The sequence below is a fragment of the Eleutherodactylus coqui genome, unplaced genomic scaffold (genome assembly GCF_035609145.1).
Source record: "Eleutherodactylus coqui strain aEleCoq1 unplaced genomic scaffold, aEleCoq1.hap1 HAP1_SCAFFOLD_463, whole genome shotgun sequence".
NCBI classification, from domain to species: domain Eukaryota; kingdom Metazoa; phylum Chordata; class Amphibia; order Anura; family Eleutherodactylidae; genus Eleutherodactylus; species Eleutherodactylus coqui.
Window position 1 is genome coordinate 51577 of NW_027102296.1, and position 15831 is coordinate 67407.

The following is a 15831-nucleotide window of genomic DNA, read 5'->3' on the forward strand; positions in this document are numbered from 1 at the left end:
CATTACAGAAGAAATGGGAAACACTTAATAAGCATTTGATTTCATATCAGTTGCATCTTGCGACCCTGCGGGAATATTATGGTGTGGGAAGGATCCCACGGGGACTCAGATCCCATATAAGACCAACTATGTTTGCTGATAACAAGGACTTTTGCTCCAAATTTATAGGAATTACCAACAAATATGCGTTTGATTTGATGCTTTTGAATATGGAGTTTCTACAGGCGGAGATCAAAACATCCCAAGAACAGCTGAAGAACTTTGAGGACGAACTCATGACGAGCATGAAACCGGACGATTTACAGCAGCTTAAGAATAAATGTGATGTTTTCCTTAAAAAATATAGGGAAGACACAGAGAGTATAAAGAGAAATAAATGGTTCCGGGACACAGAGGACTATAAGAGCGGCCATATATTCAATTGGCAGTCTTCTGGAAAGCAGAGACAGAACCCGCAGGCTCCGAGACGGATCCGGGGTCACAGGAACCCACGACGACCGAGGCCCCCACAAAGGTTTGGGTTCACATCCGCCAGTTCGGAATCTATGGATGAAAACCCTCTTGCAACTGACAATGCAAGGTTGGATTTTTTATAGCAACGCCCTCCTCGTCAGAGGGCACACCTGGGAAGCGGCAGCGCAACAGGCGGGGCGGAAAGCGACACCAACGATGGAGGAAGACCAAGATCGGGGATCCAGACAAGATCGCACAGGAGACAAAGGAATTAGCCACAGATCAACTATTGGTGGTAAATATATCCTCCAGAACATTAAATGATATGGAGACTAAGGTATTGTCCCGTGGGTTATCTTTTTGTGAGGTCCCACGTACCGATTGGTTTCAATTGGACATTGACTGCCGTCGTCTTTATAGATCGCTTAAGCTTAAGACATATTTTGCAACTAATATTGAGAGTTTGTCTACCAATGTACATCATGAAACTAGTTTTTCAATGAGGCGACTAGGACTGCGGAATAAAAGTTCTTTCCAACCACCAGGCACTTATGGTGGGGTTGAAGCCTTTGCAAAACTAGTTTCGCATGATCTGAATAAACTAAAATGTGAACAGTATAAATATGTGCATAGGAATAACATCACTAGAAACGAGGCCACAGCATTGAAGGGGTTAAGTAAAGATGAGTCGGTTACTATTAGAGCTGCCGACAAAGGGGGCGCAATTGTGGTAATGGATACAATCTATTACCATCACGAAATTATGTCACAATTGGACGATGACACCACATATGAGCGACTGGTGAGTAATCCAGTGTTTAAATTACAAAATGAACTACGATCAGTATTGGATGAGGCCCATCGAGCGGGAATTATTGATAGAAAACTACACGATTTCCTATTTGTCCCGCATCCGATTACCCCAGTCATTTATACGCTCCCCAAAATACATAAAAATCTACATCAACCCCCTGGCAGGCCTATCATTTCAGGTAGGGACTCCCTATATAGTAAAGCCTCTGTTTTTTTGGATAGGGTGCTTAGGGAATTTTCGGTTAAAGCCAGGTCATATATAAAAGATACTACTGATTTTCTGACGAAACTATGTAACGTTGACATTTTGCCTATTTCCATTCTAGGATCTTTTGACGTTGTTGCACTGTACACCAATATTCAACACGCGGCAGGACTTGAGGCGGTATGTTCCTTCTTGAATGAATCTAGCCTGGACAATGCGAGGATGCAATTTATACTCACATTGTTAGAACTCATTTTGACCAACAATTGCTTCATGTACGGTGAGAGCTACTATAGACAGCGGCGGGGAACCGCAATGGGGACGAACGTAGCCCCGACATATGCTAACCTGTACATGACGCATTTCGAAGAAAAGAGTGTATATACATCTGCGCATTGGTCCAAGGTGAGATTCTGGGCAAGGTACATTGACGACATTTTCTTGATTTGGGATGGCACTGAGGCGGAATTGCAGAGGTTTCATGATGAGTTGAATGGTGTTCACTCTGATCTTAAATTTACTCTTACCCATTCAAAAGAAAGGGTGCAATTCCTGGACGTGATGGTATACAAGGAGGGAAGGTCCCTTAAAACAGATCTGTACACCAAGGAGACTGACAGAAATAGTCTGTTGCTATACAACAGTTGCCATCCCCCCAAAATGCGTGACTCTTTACCCTGGAGCCAACTACTGCGGGTACGCAGGATAGTGGTTGATGAGCATGTTGACCACAGGCTTGACGAAATGCACCGGAGATTCTATGCCAGAGGATATCCGGAGCGGATCGTCAAGCCTCTGGTCACCAAAGCAAGGGACATCAAACGTGAAACCCTCCTCTGCGTTAAGCAAAGAGAAAAGACGCTTACGCGTATTCCATTTGTATCGACTTTTGGCCCCATGAGTGGACGTATAGCTAACACTCTGAGGAGACATTGGTCGATTTTGAACCAATGCCATCCTGAGGTGATAGAATTCAAACATTCACCCCTCATGTCCTATCGGCGCGGGCCTAATTTCAAAGATAAATTGGTGCACACGGTGAAAAGGACGCAGACACAAACACAGAGGTTACTTGCGCCACCTAAGCTGGGGAATTTTCCATGCCTCAACTGCTCGTGTTGCAACAACATGACTAAAGGCAATTCGTTTATACACCCCCGGACGGGCAAGCGTTACCCGATTAGGTACAGGTTTACGTGCAATGCCACTTATATCATCTACGTCATTACGTGCCCGTGTGGTCTCATCTATGTAGGTGAGACTACAAAGGAATGTAAGACAAGAATATCGAAACACAAAAGCACGATTCGTACAGAAAAATCTGATGTGCCTGTGGCTAAACATTTCGTAGATTCCCATCATGCCATAAGCCAATTGAAGTTCCAAATAATAGACTGTGAGCCATTGAACAGCAGAGGCGGTGACAGAGAGAAACGTCTGAAGCGTAGGGAGGCAAGGTGGATTTTCGAATTAGATGCACTACATCCAAATGGCTTGAATTTAGAGTATGATCCTTTACCATTTCTTTGAATATTGATCCATCAGATCTTGTATTGATTTTAATTTGTCGTTTCTGTTTTTGTATCCTCAGATCATGCACCGCCGGCGCTGCTGTGTCCACAACTGTTTTTCTATTGCAATACTGTTCCATCTGATTTTTGTTTATTCTGGTGCGGCTTTATAGTAAGCATAGTTTGACCATATTGATATAAAGAACTGATGTTCGTCATGTATTGGGTGTTAATAAAGGATTTTTGCAACTTTACACTATCTGGTATTTAATGTAATTTATCTGTCTTTATGACAGTATTTTTTATGAGGCTGCTCTATTAGGGATATCTCCCAGAATATGTATTTTACATGGGTTGAGGTTATGTATTATGCTGCCTTCTTATGCTGCTGGATAGTCACCGGCACCTGTAATAGATAGAACCTGCTGTGATGACAACTACTGCTGTGAGCGGCAGGTTAATGAATCTATATATAGAAACTATCGCGGAGCTTGTGCTCCGACGCTGCCATAGCAACGGAAGACTCCGTCGGCAGCTTTGCTGTATGACTCCGCTGTGAGCGGCAGGTTAATGAATCTATATATAGAAACTATCGCGGAGCTTGTGTTCCGACGCTGCCATAGCAACGGAAGACTCCGTCGGCAGCTCCGCTGTATGACTCCGCACGCATGCGCAGTTTCCTGCATGCGTTGTCAGAGTACTGGATGACGAGTCTGGACAGCGCGGCGCCCGCTGATGACATCGGACGCCGGCTATCAAGGAAAGGAAGAGGAACAGGTTGTGGACCAGCATGCATGACGGTGCCCCTATGATCTTCAGGTGCAAGTGGGTGTTTTTATAATTATATGTTGCTTGTGTATTGGTGGAGGTTTATATAAATTCTGTATGTGTATTGTATAGTTTTTATGCACTTGAGAAAGACCCTTGCTGGGTTGAAACGTTGTGCGCTACTGGATTTTCTTAATGCAATAAAGAGGCATCCATTGATGCATTTTTAAATAACAAGTAACCATCTCTGGCGCTGCTCGCTACTTTATTCTTTTGAATCGATGATCTTTGAGGACTCAAGGGAGTCGGGTCCTCCTGCGTGAGCTTTTTGCGCATTTCTTCCTTGCCATCTCCCACCTTTGTGGTTGGATCCAGCGGAGTGCTGCCGCGACTTTGACGATTGGATGATCTATGTCTACCTGTATCACATCTTATATACAAGCGTAATGTGGCCCGTATCACATCTTGTATCTAAGCTAGAGGTGGTACAACACGATACTAAATTATCCATGCCCGCCCGTATCACATCTTATATACAAGCTTGAGATGGCCCATCGGGGTACTAGAGCCCTTATGCCAACCCATATCACACCTTGTATCCAAGATAGGGGTGGTACAACAGGGTACTAGAGTCTCCATGCCCGCCTATATTATATCTTGTATCTAAGCTAGAGGCAGTAAAACAGGGTACTAGAGCCTCTATGCCCACCTGTATCACATCTTGTGTCTAAGCTAGAGGCGGTACAACAGGGTACTAGAGCCAGTATCACATCATGTATTCAAGCTAAAGGGGGTACAACAAGATACTGGAGCCTCCATGCCTGCCCTTATCACATACTGTATCAAGCTAGAGGTGGTACAACAGGGTACTGGAGCCTGCATGCCCACCCATATCACTCCTTGTATCCAAGCTAGAGGCGGTACAAAAGGCTCCAAGAGTCTCCATGCCCTCCTGCATCACATCTTGTATCCAAGGTAGACGTGGTACAACAAGATACTAGAGCATCCATGCCCACCCATATCGCACCTTGTATTCAAGCTGGAGGTGGTACAACACGTTACTTGAGCTTCCATGCCCACCTGTATCACATCTTGTATCCAAGCTAGAGGTGGTACAACAAGATACTAGAGCCTCCATGCCTGCCCCTATTACATATTGAATCCAAGCTAGAGGCGGTACAACAGGGTACTAGAGCCTCCATGCCTGACCATATCACATCTTCTATCCATGCTAGAGGCAGTACAACAGGATACTAGAGCCTCCATGCTCCATCTCATCTTGTATCTAAGCTAGAGGCGGTACAACAGGGTACTAGAGCCTCCATGCCTGACCATATCACATCTTCTATCCATGTGAAAAACAGAAAATTAACCAGCGCTCCGGTGCTTTGGAAAATGGCAGATGATGCAAGGTAGTGCAAACGAGGTGTATATGATGTGGATGTTACTTACTTCGCAGGGGTGCTAGTGGTTAAGAGGCAGTACAACAGGATACTAGAGCCTCCATGCTCCATCTCATCTTGTATCTAAGCTAGAGGCGGTACAACAGGGTACTAGAGCCTCCATGCCCCCCTATTACATCTTGCATCCAAGCTAGCGGTGGTACAACTGGGTACTAGGGCTTCCATACCAACCCATATCACACCTTGTATCCAAGCTAGAGGTGGGAGAACAGGGTACTAGAGCCTCCATCTGTAGCACAGATTACATCTAAGCTAGAGGCTTAGCAACCAATCACAGCACAGCTGTGTTTGGTTGCTATGGGTAACAGAGACAGTTTTTATAACAGTGTGGTGCCATGATCTGCTCTGTATTTACACACACAGCTCTTCTATATGCACAGCACAATATAGGCTGTCAGATAGGGTCACCGCGGAGATCTGTCTGCTGGCTCTTGCTCCCGCGGTGAATCTCAGCAACGCCTGTGGACAGGCAGCCTAACCCTTCACTCCCTGTGTGAGATCAGCCGCCCCGGCTGGGGGGCGACTGATAGCACTGATTTTAAATCCCCACCTGCTGAAAGCTCCTCAGAGCAGTGCAGGAGAAGAGGCGGCTGGACACGGCTGAGCCCTGGCAGCTGCAGAGAGGTGAGTATACATTGGTTTTTTTTTATTTTTACACATTTTTAGGATGGTTTTCAGGGAAGGGCTTATATTTTAAGACTTTCCCTGAAAATCACTGCAGCGCTTGCCAGCAGCCCATTGCTTTCAATGCAGTCGGCTGTATTGCCGACTCTATTGAATTCAATGGGAGAACATCTTTCTCCTCTTCCACAGCTGTGACAGCTATGGCAGAGGATCACTATCTTCATATATGTTCTCAGTGGGGTCGGCACTGCTGCCACCGGCCACATGAAGCACAAGGTGAAACCCCCGGATGCAACAGCATACACAGAACACTGGTTTGTTCTATAATTTTCACCGCAGGCGTTTTTCTGCATGTAAAATTTGCCCATGTGATCACTCACATTGAAAAGCATTGGTTCTAACTGGTGCGAATTTTTGGACGTGCGGAAAAACGCCGGTTACAAACGCCCGTGTGACTGCGCCCTAAAGCTGGATCTTTGCAAAACTTCATACAGGTGGTGTATGAACAATGAACATTTTGTAAAAATTTCAGAAAAATTGAAAATATTCGAGCAGGGACCCTCTCCCAAATTAGATCATTTGACGTGGAATGACGCACTCCCTACATTACCACAGAGATGATGTCCCCCTGCGCAACAGATGAACGCTGTGACCAATAACATTAAAGGGCTTTTCTGTGCTCAGGATAGGTCATCAATAGTTATCAGTGAGGGTCCACTATTTGGGATCCCTACCAATCAGCTGACTGAAGAGACAGCAACACTCAGATAAGAACCTCTGTCACTTCAGTCCATGCCAGGCACAGCACCATACACTGTATAGTGCCTGTGGCTGGTACTGCAGTTCAAGTGAAATGGACTGAGCTGCTCTCTAGCCATGACCGATGAGCGTGATGTCACATGCCTGAGAAGAGGACGTGGCACTCATCAAAGCACAGCATTTCAATTGGAGGGGATCCCAAGCCCTGGATCCTCCATGATCAACTATTGTTGACCTACTTTTAAGGATAGGTCATCAGTAGTGTTGTTCTGGAAAACCTTCTAAGTAGTAACATACCTCTTGGCTCCTTGAAGGTTGTGACACAGCAACTTCATCGTCCTGATTAGTTTGTTCAGCATCTTGAAGCTCTGGATGCTTGGGTTGTTTTTTTGCTGCGACCTAGGGCCATAAATAAAAAAGTAGAGATTTGTGAAACGTTGTATGGATAAGATACAATATAGCCGGCTTCACACGGGCGGGCCAGATTCCGCATGCGGAAGGGCCTGCAGCCGATTCGGGCTATGAAGCCGGTGACCCCACTTACCTGAATTTTCTGTCCGTCGGTCATGTGCAGTAGTTTTTTTTTCCTTTTTTAATGCTTGTATTTCCGGTGCAGTCGCTTAGCAATGGCGTGGATACCCGCGGGCCATACACAATGTTAGCTGCGTATGGGCTGCAGGTTAGACTGACTCCACTGACTTCAATGGAGGCCGTCTGTGTGGAGTCCGCAGCAAAATATGGCATGCGGCAATTTTTCCCCTGGTCACGGAATAGATAATTCATATCTGCGAGTGTGAGCAAAAATGTGATTTAACATGGTTTACAATGTGGAGAGCGGGACTCGGGAGCCACACTTCATCTGCCGCAAACCTGGAAGGACCGCTGCAGGCCCCCACAGAGAGAGTAGCAGCAGGCCACACACGGCACTCCTCATACCGCTGGTAGTGGGAGCTCCGGCAGCTAGACGCAGCTCAGAGAACCACGTGTGAGGGACCAGCGGCTCCCCATCAGGGACAGAGCGGGAGACGCTCACAGCACTCCTCTGCAGCTTGAGGTACTCCCGGGTGCCAGAGAAGACCCCCTGACCCCGGGAGAAAGAAGCTGCACAGCCAGGGTTGCCACCTTTGTCACGAAAAAATACCGGCCATGGTTAAATGGGGGCGTGGCTTGGGTGTGGCTTATCACGGCATTCTGCTGGTGATAGTGCCCCCTCAGTAGCTCCAGTGGTAATAGTTCCCCCCTTGGTGCCCTTCCCCACAATTGAAAATTCGGACCGCACATCACTATATACAGGAGATGCCCAGAGCTCTGCTACATCTCTGTGTGACTGCTCTGCCCCCTGCCCCTCCTGCAACAGTTGTGATCCAACCTGGAAAGTTGGTGTCACTCACTGACTACTGTAGAAACCCCCCCAGACCACCAGGAGTGACAGCAGCCTGTGCCTGACCTCTGGATGCCATATAAGTATGCCATATACTGCCATCCAGGAGCACTATATGGAGCTACAGGAGCACTGTATGGAGCCACAGTAGCACTGTATGGATCTACAGGAGTACTGTATGGAGCTACAGGAACACTGTATGGAGCTACAGGAACACTGTATGGAGCTACAGGAGCAGTGTATGGAGCTGCAGGAGCACTATATGGAGCTGCAGGAGCACTATATGGAGCTACAGGAGCACTATATGGACCTATAGGAGCATTGTATGGAGCTACAGGAGCACTATATGGAGCTGCAGGAGCACTATATGGAGCTGCAGGAGCACTATATGGAGCTACAGGAGCACTATATGGACCTATAGTAGCACTGTATGGATCTACAGGAGTACTGTATGGAGCTACAGGAACACTGTATGGAGCTACAGGAACACTGTATGGAGCTACAGGAGCACTGTATGGAGCTGCAGGAGCACTATATGGAGCTGCAGGAGCACTATATGGAGCTACAGGAGCACTATATGGACCTATAGGAGCATTGTATGGAGCTACAGGAGCACTATATGGAGCTGCAGGAGCACTATATGGAGCTGCAGGAGCACTATATGGAGCTACAGGAGCACTATATGGAGCTACAGGGGCACTATATGGAGCTACAGGAGCACTATATGGAGCTGCAGGAGCACTATATGGAGCTACAGGAACACTATATGGAGCTACAGGAGCACTATATGGAGCTACAGGGGCACTATATGGAGCTACAGGAGCACTATATGGAGCTACAGGGGCACTATATGGAGCTATAGGAGCACTATATGGAGCTATAGGAGCACTGTATGGAGCCACAGTAGCACTGTATGGAGATATAGGAGTCCATACAGTGCTCCTATAGCTCCATCCAGTGCTCCTGTAGCTCCATACAATAACAGTGCTCCTATAGTAGCCCCATCCAGTGCTCCTACAGCCCCACCCACCCAGTGCTCCTATATTGACTGTCTGCAGTCAGGCACCGTTCAGGCTCTTTTGTGTGTCCCACACTCCCTGGGACCCAGACTCCAGAGTCCCCACTCCCCAGGCAGCGAGCAGCCTCCTCCCTCGTCACCATATCGACTAGTCTTCTGTGCTGCTCTGCAGCCTTTTTACCTCTCTCAGTCACGGTCTCACCACTAGACTCACCCCTGCCTCTATAGCCACCGACGTTCAAGGTCCGAGCAAGTCCCGAGTCAGTACTCCCACTCCTGAGTCCCGACTCCCGCCACACACGCGGGCTGTGTCTCTGCTGCCCGCGCACGCTAGTAGTCCAGGAGGCTAAAGCGCATGTGCGAGACTTCCTGTGCTCTGGCGGACACTCAACAGGGGCGCGTCATCACCATAGTCTGCTGGCTGCTGACTGACGCTGCCCTGCATCATGGGTTGCCTCCTGCAGAGTATACAGGCCAGTATTTTTGTCGCAGCCTGCTGCAGTCCCCGGGGCCCGACAAAAATACCGGCCTTTAATAGGGCCGGTAAAAAAAATACCGGCACCACCCTGGGCGGTAAAAATACTGGCCAGGCTGGTGATTTACAGGTCGGGTGGCAACCCTATTCACAGCGGAGGCACGGCAGCTGGACCTGCAGAGTGCTGGTGAAATGACTGCAGCATCTACCAGGGTGAGTCCCCTGTTGCTCTGCTACACCCCGCACAGCAGAGCCAGCAGCGCATACACCAAGAGGCCACTCAGAACCACAGGGGCACCACATAGGACTGACGGCATCCTGCATATTGTCCCTACTGCCACAATACCTGCAAGCCCTGTAAGGACACCAACTGCACTAAGGCAGGACTCTCCCACCATTCCTAGTTGGCTCCACCCCACAACCAGTACCAGCTCTGTAAAAGGGCATTCTCCACCTTGTATGGACCCATGCAGGGTTCTATATCCCTCCCAGCACTGTGAACAACACCCCACCTACATTGGTCAGTGCTGGTAGTTCAGGACCCACTGCAAAGCTCTAAGTTTTCTCCAACTGCAGTACACCTTGCCAGATATACACAGTAGGAGGAATCTGTTGCCACCTAGTGGTCGGTATTGCTATAACAAGCAAAAAGCAATCGTGCTTTAGTTACAGCGCAGACGGAAGCTTGTGGTAGCCCCTGCAGTACAACATACATATAACGCACGCATCGCCACACCAGTGCATCTTACTGAAAGTGTATCAAGAAAGAGACTCTGGTGTCTAAATAGAATGTTGTCATACTAATGCAACGTTAACCACATACGGCTACGAATAGTGATCACAACTCCGGAGAGACCCTAAGACCCACCCTACCCAGGAACTAGAACAAAGCATCTTTTAGCCTACTTACTTCTAACACAGCAACCATGCACCCCATTCAATGCAGAGCAGGGAAAAATAGCCTAAGATCGCAGCAGGATGCTAAAAAATCATCAACGCTGCAGGAGGCCCCCTATTTCCTCTGATGGAGGACTTACAGCTTCCCTCAAATGCCAACACTGGGAGCCCTAACCATAATGCTTCAGAAAGTCCAACTCTCCAAAATAGCGACTAAACTTTCCAACGAATTTCGAGAGCTTAGCTAGAGGACAATTACTCTTGAAGACAGGATGTGCAATGCTACCATAGTCCTAGACTCCCATGAAAAAAAAATAGAGCAGCTCCCTGAAGAGATACTTTCTTTATCATAAGTTGGAAGTTGTTGAAAATAGGGTGCGTCGGGAGAAAATACAAATCATGGAGTCCCCATCAAATCCTTCAAAGATCTTCAATCAACAGTGACGGCGTTGTTCCAGGAGCTCTACCCGAGCATCACAATTGACCAATTAGAACTTGACAGAATTCATAGAGCTTTGCGAGCACCAAACCCAAACGGCCCCCCCCCCAGGGACATTGTGTTAAAACTCCACTTCAATCGCACTAAAGAGCAATTGTTGCGCGCCACTCGCTCTTCCCGCAAGCTAACATTCCAGGGCTTTAACTATCAGTTGTTTCCCAACTTGGCACCATCAACACTATCCAAGAGGAGGGCCCTCAAGCCGTACTTATTGATCCTGCATCAGGAAAGGATACAATACAGATGGGGCTTTCCATTTAAGCTGATAAGGAATTAAACCTTCAAAAACCTCCTCCTCAGCTGGGCTCTGCAGCTTCATCTCCTACATCCCCTCACCTCCTATACCTACACCGGAGTCAGAGAGAAAAATGCCACAACTCCCAGAAATGATCCATAATCCCATGTTCCCCGAAAATAAGACAGTGTCTTACATAAATTTTTGCTCCAATATGTTTCTTTTTTACATGTATAACTGCCTGGACACTATTTAAACATCTTGCTAGGGTTTATTTTGGGGGTAGGGCTTATTTTCAGGGAAACAGGATCTCTTGGTATCACGGTTATATAAGATTTTCGAGGCAAAGTGACCTGGAACTCTTCTGCTGGCTCTTTCTCCCTCACCTGTTGTGAGCATTTCTTTGCATCCAAATGAGTGGGAAATCACCTCCCAACAATACTCATGAGTTCCCACCCAACAAACAAGGAGAAAAGAGTACAACAGGCATGCTCCTGGTGACAAATCTTTAGGAGAATGGAACAACGCACCTTCTAAACAGATTAATACCTACAAACAAGCTTCCCTCTCTCTCCTTGCTGTCTGCTTCCCCCCCTTCCCCTCCCTACCTCCCATAGGGTCTTTTCCTACCTTTTATCTTTAGCCATCAGCACTATAAACCACCCCATTTCGGAGCTGACTTAGCTCCTAGAGCTAATTGTATTTGTTGGCCACACCCTGTTTCCCCCTGCCTCTTCCCTCTCCCTACTCCCTCCCAACCTACCCTCCCATGGGGTGAAGGATCTAAGACAGTTTCCATTCTTAATAGTCCTTACTTCCACCCATGGACCTAAAAATAATTTCTGAGAATGTACAAGGCTTTAATTTACCTCCAAAGTGTTCAAAGGCGTTCCGATATTACAAGAGCAGACATGCAGATATAGTGTGCCTGCAAGAGACCCACTTCTCCACCAACTCTGCCCCACGTTAGCTTTCTTCTCAATACCCCACATTTTATTCAGCGAAAGCACAAACCAAAACCAAGGGAGTCACCATCTTCTTTAGTAAATCAGTTCCTTTCACACACGCCTCCACTATTGTGGACCTAGAGGGTCGCTACTAGAGATGAGCGAACGTACTCGTTTCGAGTAATTACTCGATCGAACATCGCTATTTTCGAGTACCTGGCTACTCGGGTGAAAAGATTCAGGGGGCGCCGGGGAGCGGGAGATGGCGTGGTGGCAGCGGGGGGTAGCAGTGGGGAACAGGGGGGGAGCTCTCTCTCTCTCTCTCCCTTTCCCCCCCCACTCCCCGCTGCAACCCCCCACTCACCCACGGCCCCCCCGAATCGTTTCACCCGAGTACGGAAGTACTCGAAAATCGCGGTGCTCGGGTGAAAAAGGGGCATGGCCGAGTAGGTTCGCTCATCTCTAGTCGCTACCTATTATTAACAGGCTCCATGCAAGATGTCCATCGTCTCCCACTATACTCTAAATTCAAGGCAAATTCAATATTTCACAAAACTTTTCAAACTGGTTAAGGCCAATAAAAGGGGCACAGTAATTTTCTGCAGTGACTCAAACTGCATTCTTAACCCGAATCTGGATAGAAATTCTATCACTCTCCGTGCCCATCCTCTGTTGCACAACGTTAAGTCCCTCCCTCAGCAATACCACTTAGTAGACTTGGCGGGAACAAAACCCAACCCCTATAGACTATACACATTTTTCAGCTTCACACTCCCTATACAGGAGAATAGACCACATTCTAGTTCCCGACATTTTCGTACCTCAAATACTGCAGTCTAAAATCCTGTCGGTGCCATGGTCTGACCATAGCCCGCTGTCCATCACCTGTAATTCCTTGATGTCTAAATCCAGAAACACATCTTGGATCCTTAACGACTCTCTTTTATCAATCCCTGAGGTTGTATCCCTATTAACGCCACAACTGGAAGAATATTTTCAAATTAACAACCTGTCCGCCTCCTCCCCCATTTCTCTTTGGGAAGCACACAATATAGTGATTTGAGGTCACCTAATACAAATAGCCGCCTGCCGTTAACAGGAACGTATGTCACAACAACTGGAATTAGAACGAGTCTCTAAGTTTGAAGAGGTGTCCAAAAAACATCCATCTAAAAATAATCTCCAAGCATTATCTCGAGCTAGAACTGAACTGGATCTTTGTCTTACTGACTCCATAGAACAGAAAGTACGCTGGTCCCGTCAGCGATACTATGAACTTAGTAATAAACCCTCCTTGCCTCTCCACCGCAGACTCCGCTCACACCCCAACATAAACCCCTTTTACAAACTACGTACAAACAGTACGTTTCTTGCAGGCCAGTCCACTTGAATATAACGGGATTTCTAGAAATGAGCGAGCACGCTCCACTTGTGTTCAGCGCATTTAATTGATTCGAGGGGGCTGTCATGTTTGTATAGGTCTCCTTCATGTGAACTGCATGACCAACAGGAATAGAAGGAAGACGGTTGGCATTGTGAAGTAATACAGCTTCAATCTAAGCTTGGAGGAGTCTATGAATAGCCTTCATTCAGTTGGATCATGGTTCAAATTCAAACATTTCATCAAGCCATTAACGTCACAGCAAACAACCAGATTGTTTTTCTTCTCAAAAAAAGGAAGCAGATCCCTCTGACGTTCTCTGTACTGTAAGACCCTGACATCACGTTGGAGAAGATTCCATTGCTGTAGTCTTGACTCTAGAAGTTCAGCCTTCTCCTTTGACAAGTCATGGTCTTGAATGAGATCACTCAATTCCCCTCAACTCAGTCTGTGCGTTGTATCATCTTTTACCTCAAACTCAGGGTCATGGGATGTGGAAGGCTTGTTGGGTTCTTCTTTTTCCACACTTTCTTCATTTTCTACTTCAAGCTCATAATGTTGTGGTGGAGAATAGAGATGAGCGAGCACCAAAATGCTCGGGTGCTCGTTACTCGAGATGAACTTTTCGCGATGCTCGAGGGTTCGTTTCGAATAACGAACCCCATTGAAGTCAATGGGCGACCCAAGCATTTTTGTATATCGCCGATGCTCGCTAAGGTTTTCATTTGTGAAAATCGGGGCAATTCAAGAAAGTGATGGGAACGACACAGCAACGGATAGGGCAGGCGAGGGGCTACATGTTGGGCTGCATCTCAAGTTCACAGGTCCCACTATTAAGCCACAATAGCGGCAAGAGTGGTCCCCCCCCCCAACAACTTTTACTTCTGAAAAGCCCTCATTAGCAATGCATACCTTAGCTAAGCACCACACTACCTCCAACAAAGCACAATCACTGCCTGCATGACAGTCCGCTGCCACTTCTCCTGGGTTACATGCTGCAAACCCCCCCCCCCCCCGCACGACGCAGTATCCACAGCGCACACCAAACTGTCCCTGCCCAGCCTTCAGCTGCCCTCATGCCACGCCACCCTCATGTCTATTTATAAGTGCGTCTGCCACAGGAAAAGCAGGCACACACTGCAGAGGGTTGGCACGGCTAGGCAGCGACCCTCTTTAAAAGTGGCGGGGCGATAGCCCACAATGCTGTACAGAAGCAATCAGAAATCCAATCCTGTGCCACCACCATCTGGAGCTGCACACGTGGGCATAGCAATGGGGAACCTATGTGCCACGCACTATTCATTCTGTCAAGGTGTCTGCATGCCCCAGTCAGACCGCGTTTTTTTATATATAGTCACAGGCAGGTACAACTCCGCAATGGGAATTCCGTGTGCACCCACAGCATGGGTGGCTCCCTGGAACCCACCGGCGGTACATAAAAATATCCCATTGCATTGCCCATCACAGCTGAGGTAGTATTGTCATGTTTAATGCAGGTGGGCTTCGGCCCACACTGCATGCCCCAGTCAGACTGGGGTTCTTTAGAAGTGGAAACAGATGCATTTACAACCATGCTGTGGACCCACAGCATGGGTGGGTGCCAGGAACCCATCGGCGGTACATACAAATATCCCATTGCATTGCCCAACACAGCTGAGGTAGTAATGTTGTGCTTAATGCAGGTGGGCTTCGGCCCACACTGCATGCCCCAGTCAGACTGGGGTTCTTTAGAAGTGGAAACAGATGCATTTACAACTCCCTGTGGACCCACAGCATGGGTGGGTGCCAGGAAGCCACCGGCGGTACATACAAAAATATCCCATTGCATTGCCCAACACAGCTGAGGTAGTAATGTCGTGCTTAATGCAGGTGGGCTTCGGCCCACACTGCATGCCCCAGTCAGACTGGGGTTCTTTAGAAGTGGACACATGCAGTTACAACTCCGTGTGGACCGACAGCATGGGTGGTTCCCTGGAACCCACTGGCGGTACATAAATATATCCCATTGCAGTGCCCAGCACAGCTGAGGTAATGTCAGCTTTAATGCAGGTGGGCTAAAAATTAATTTGATTACACTGTAGGCGAGGGCCCACAAAAATTGCTGTATCAACAGTACTAATGTACCTCTGAAAAATTGCCCATGCCCAACCAAGAGGGCAGGTGAAACCCATTAATCGCTTTGGTTAATGTGGCTTAATTTGTAACTAGGCCTGGAGGCAGCCCAGTTAAAATAAAAATTGGTTCAGGTGAAAGTTTCAACGCTTTAATGAGCATTGAAACGTATAAAAATTGTTTAGAAAAATTACATGACTGAGCCTTGTGGGCCTAAGAAAAATTTCCCGTTCGGCGTGATTATGTGAGGTTTCAGGAGGAGGAGCAGGAGGAGGAGGATGAATAGAATA

The 15831-nt window shown here is 47.5% G+C and overlaps 1 long non-coding RNA gene across 1 annotated transcript; it reads left to right on the forward strand.

Annotated features, from left to right (window-relative positions):
• The first annotated feature begins 636 nt into the window (after nucleotides 1-636).
• LOC136601689 (uncharacterized) lies at nucleotides 637-3200 on the forward strand. Its single transcript, XR_010789437.1, has 3 exons — nucleotides 637-748; nucleotides 1593-1651; nucleotides 3063-3200. It is a non-coding gene; the product is annotated as an uncharacterized lncRNA (long non-coding RNA).
• Nucleotides 3201-15831: the final 12631 nt, after the last annotated feature.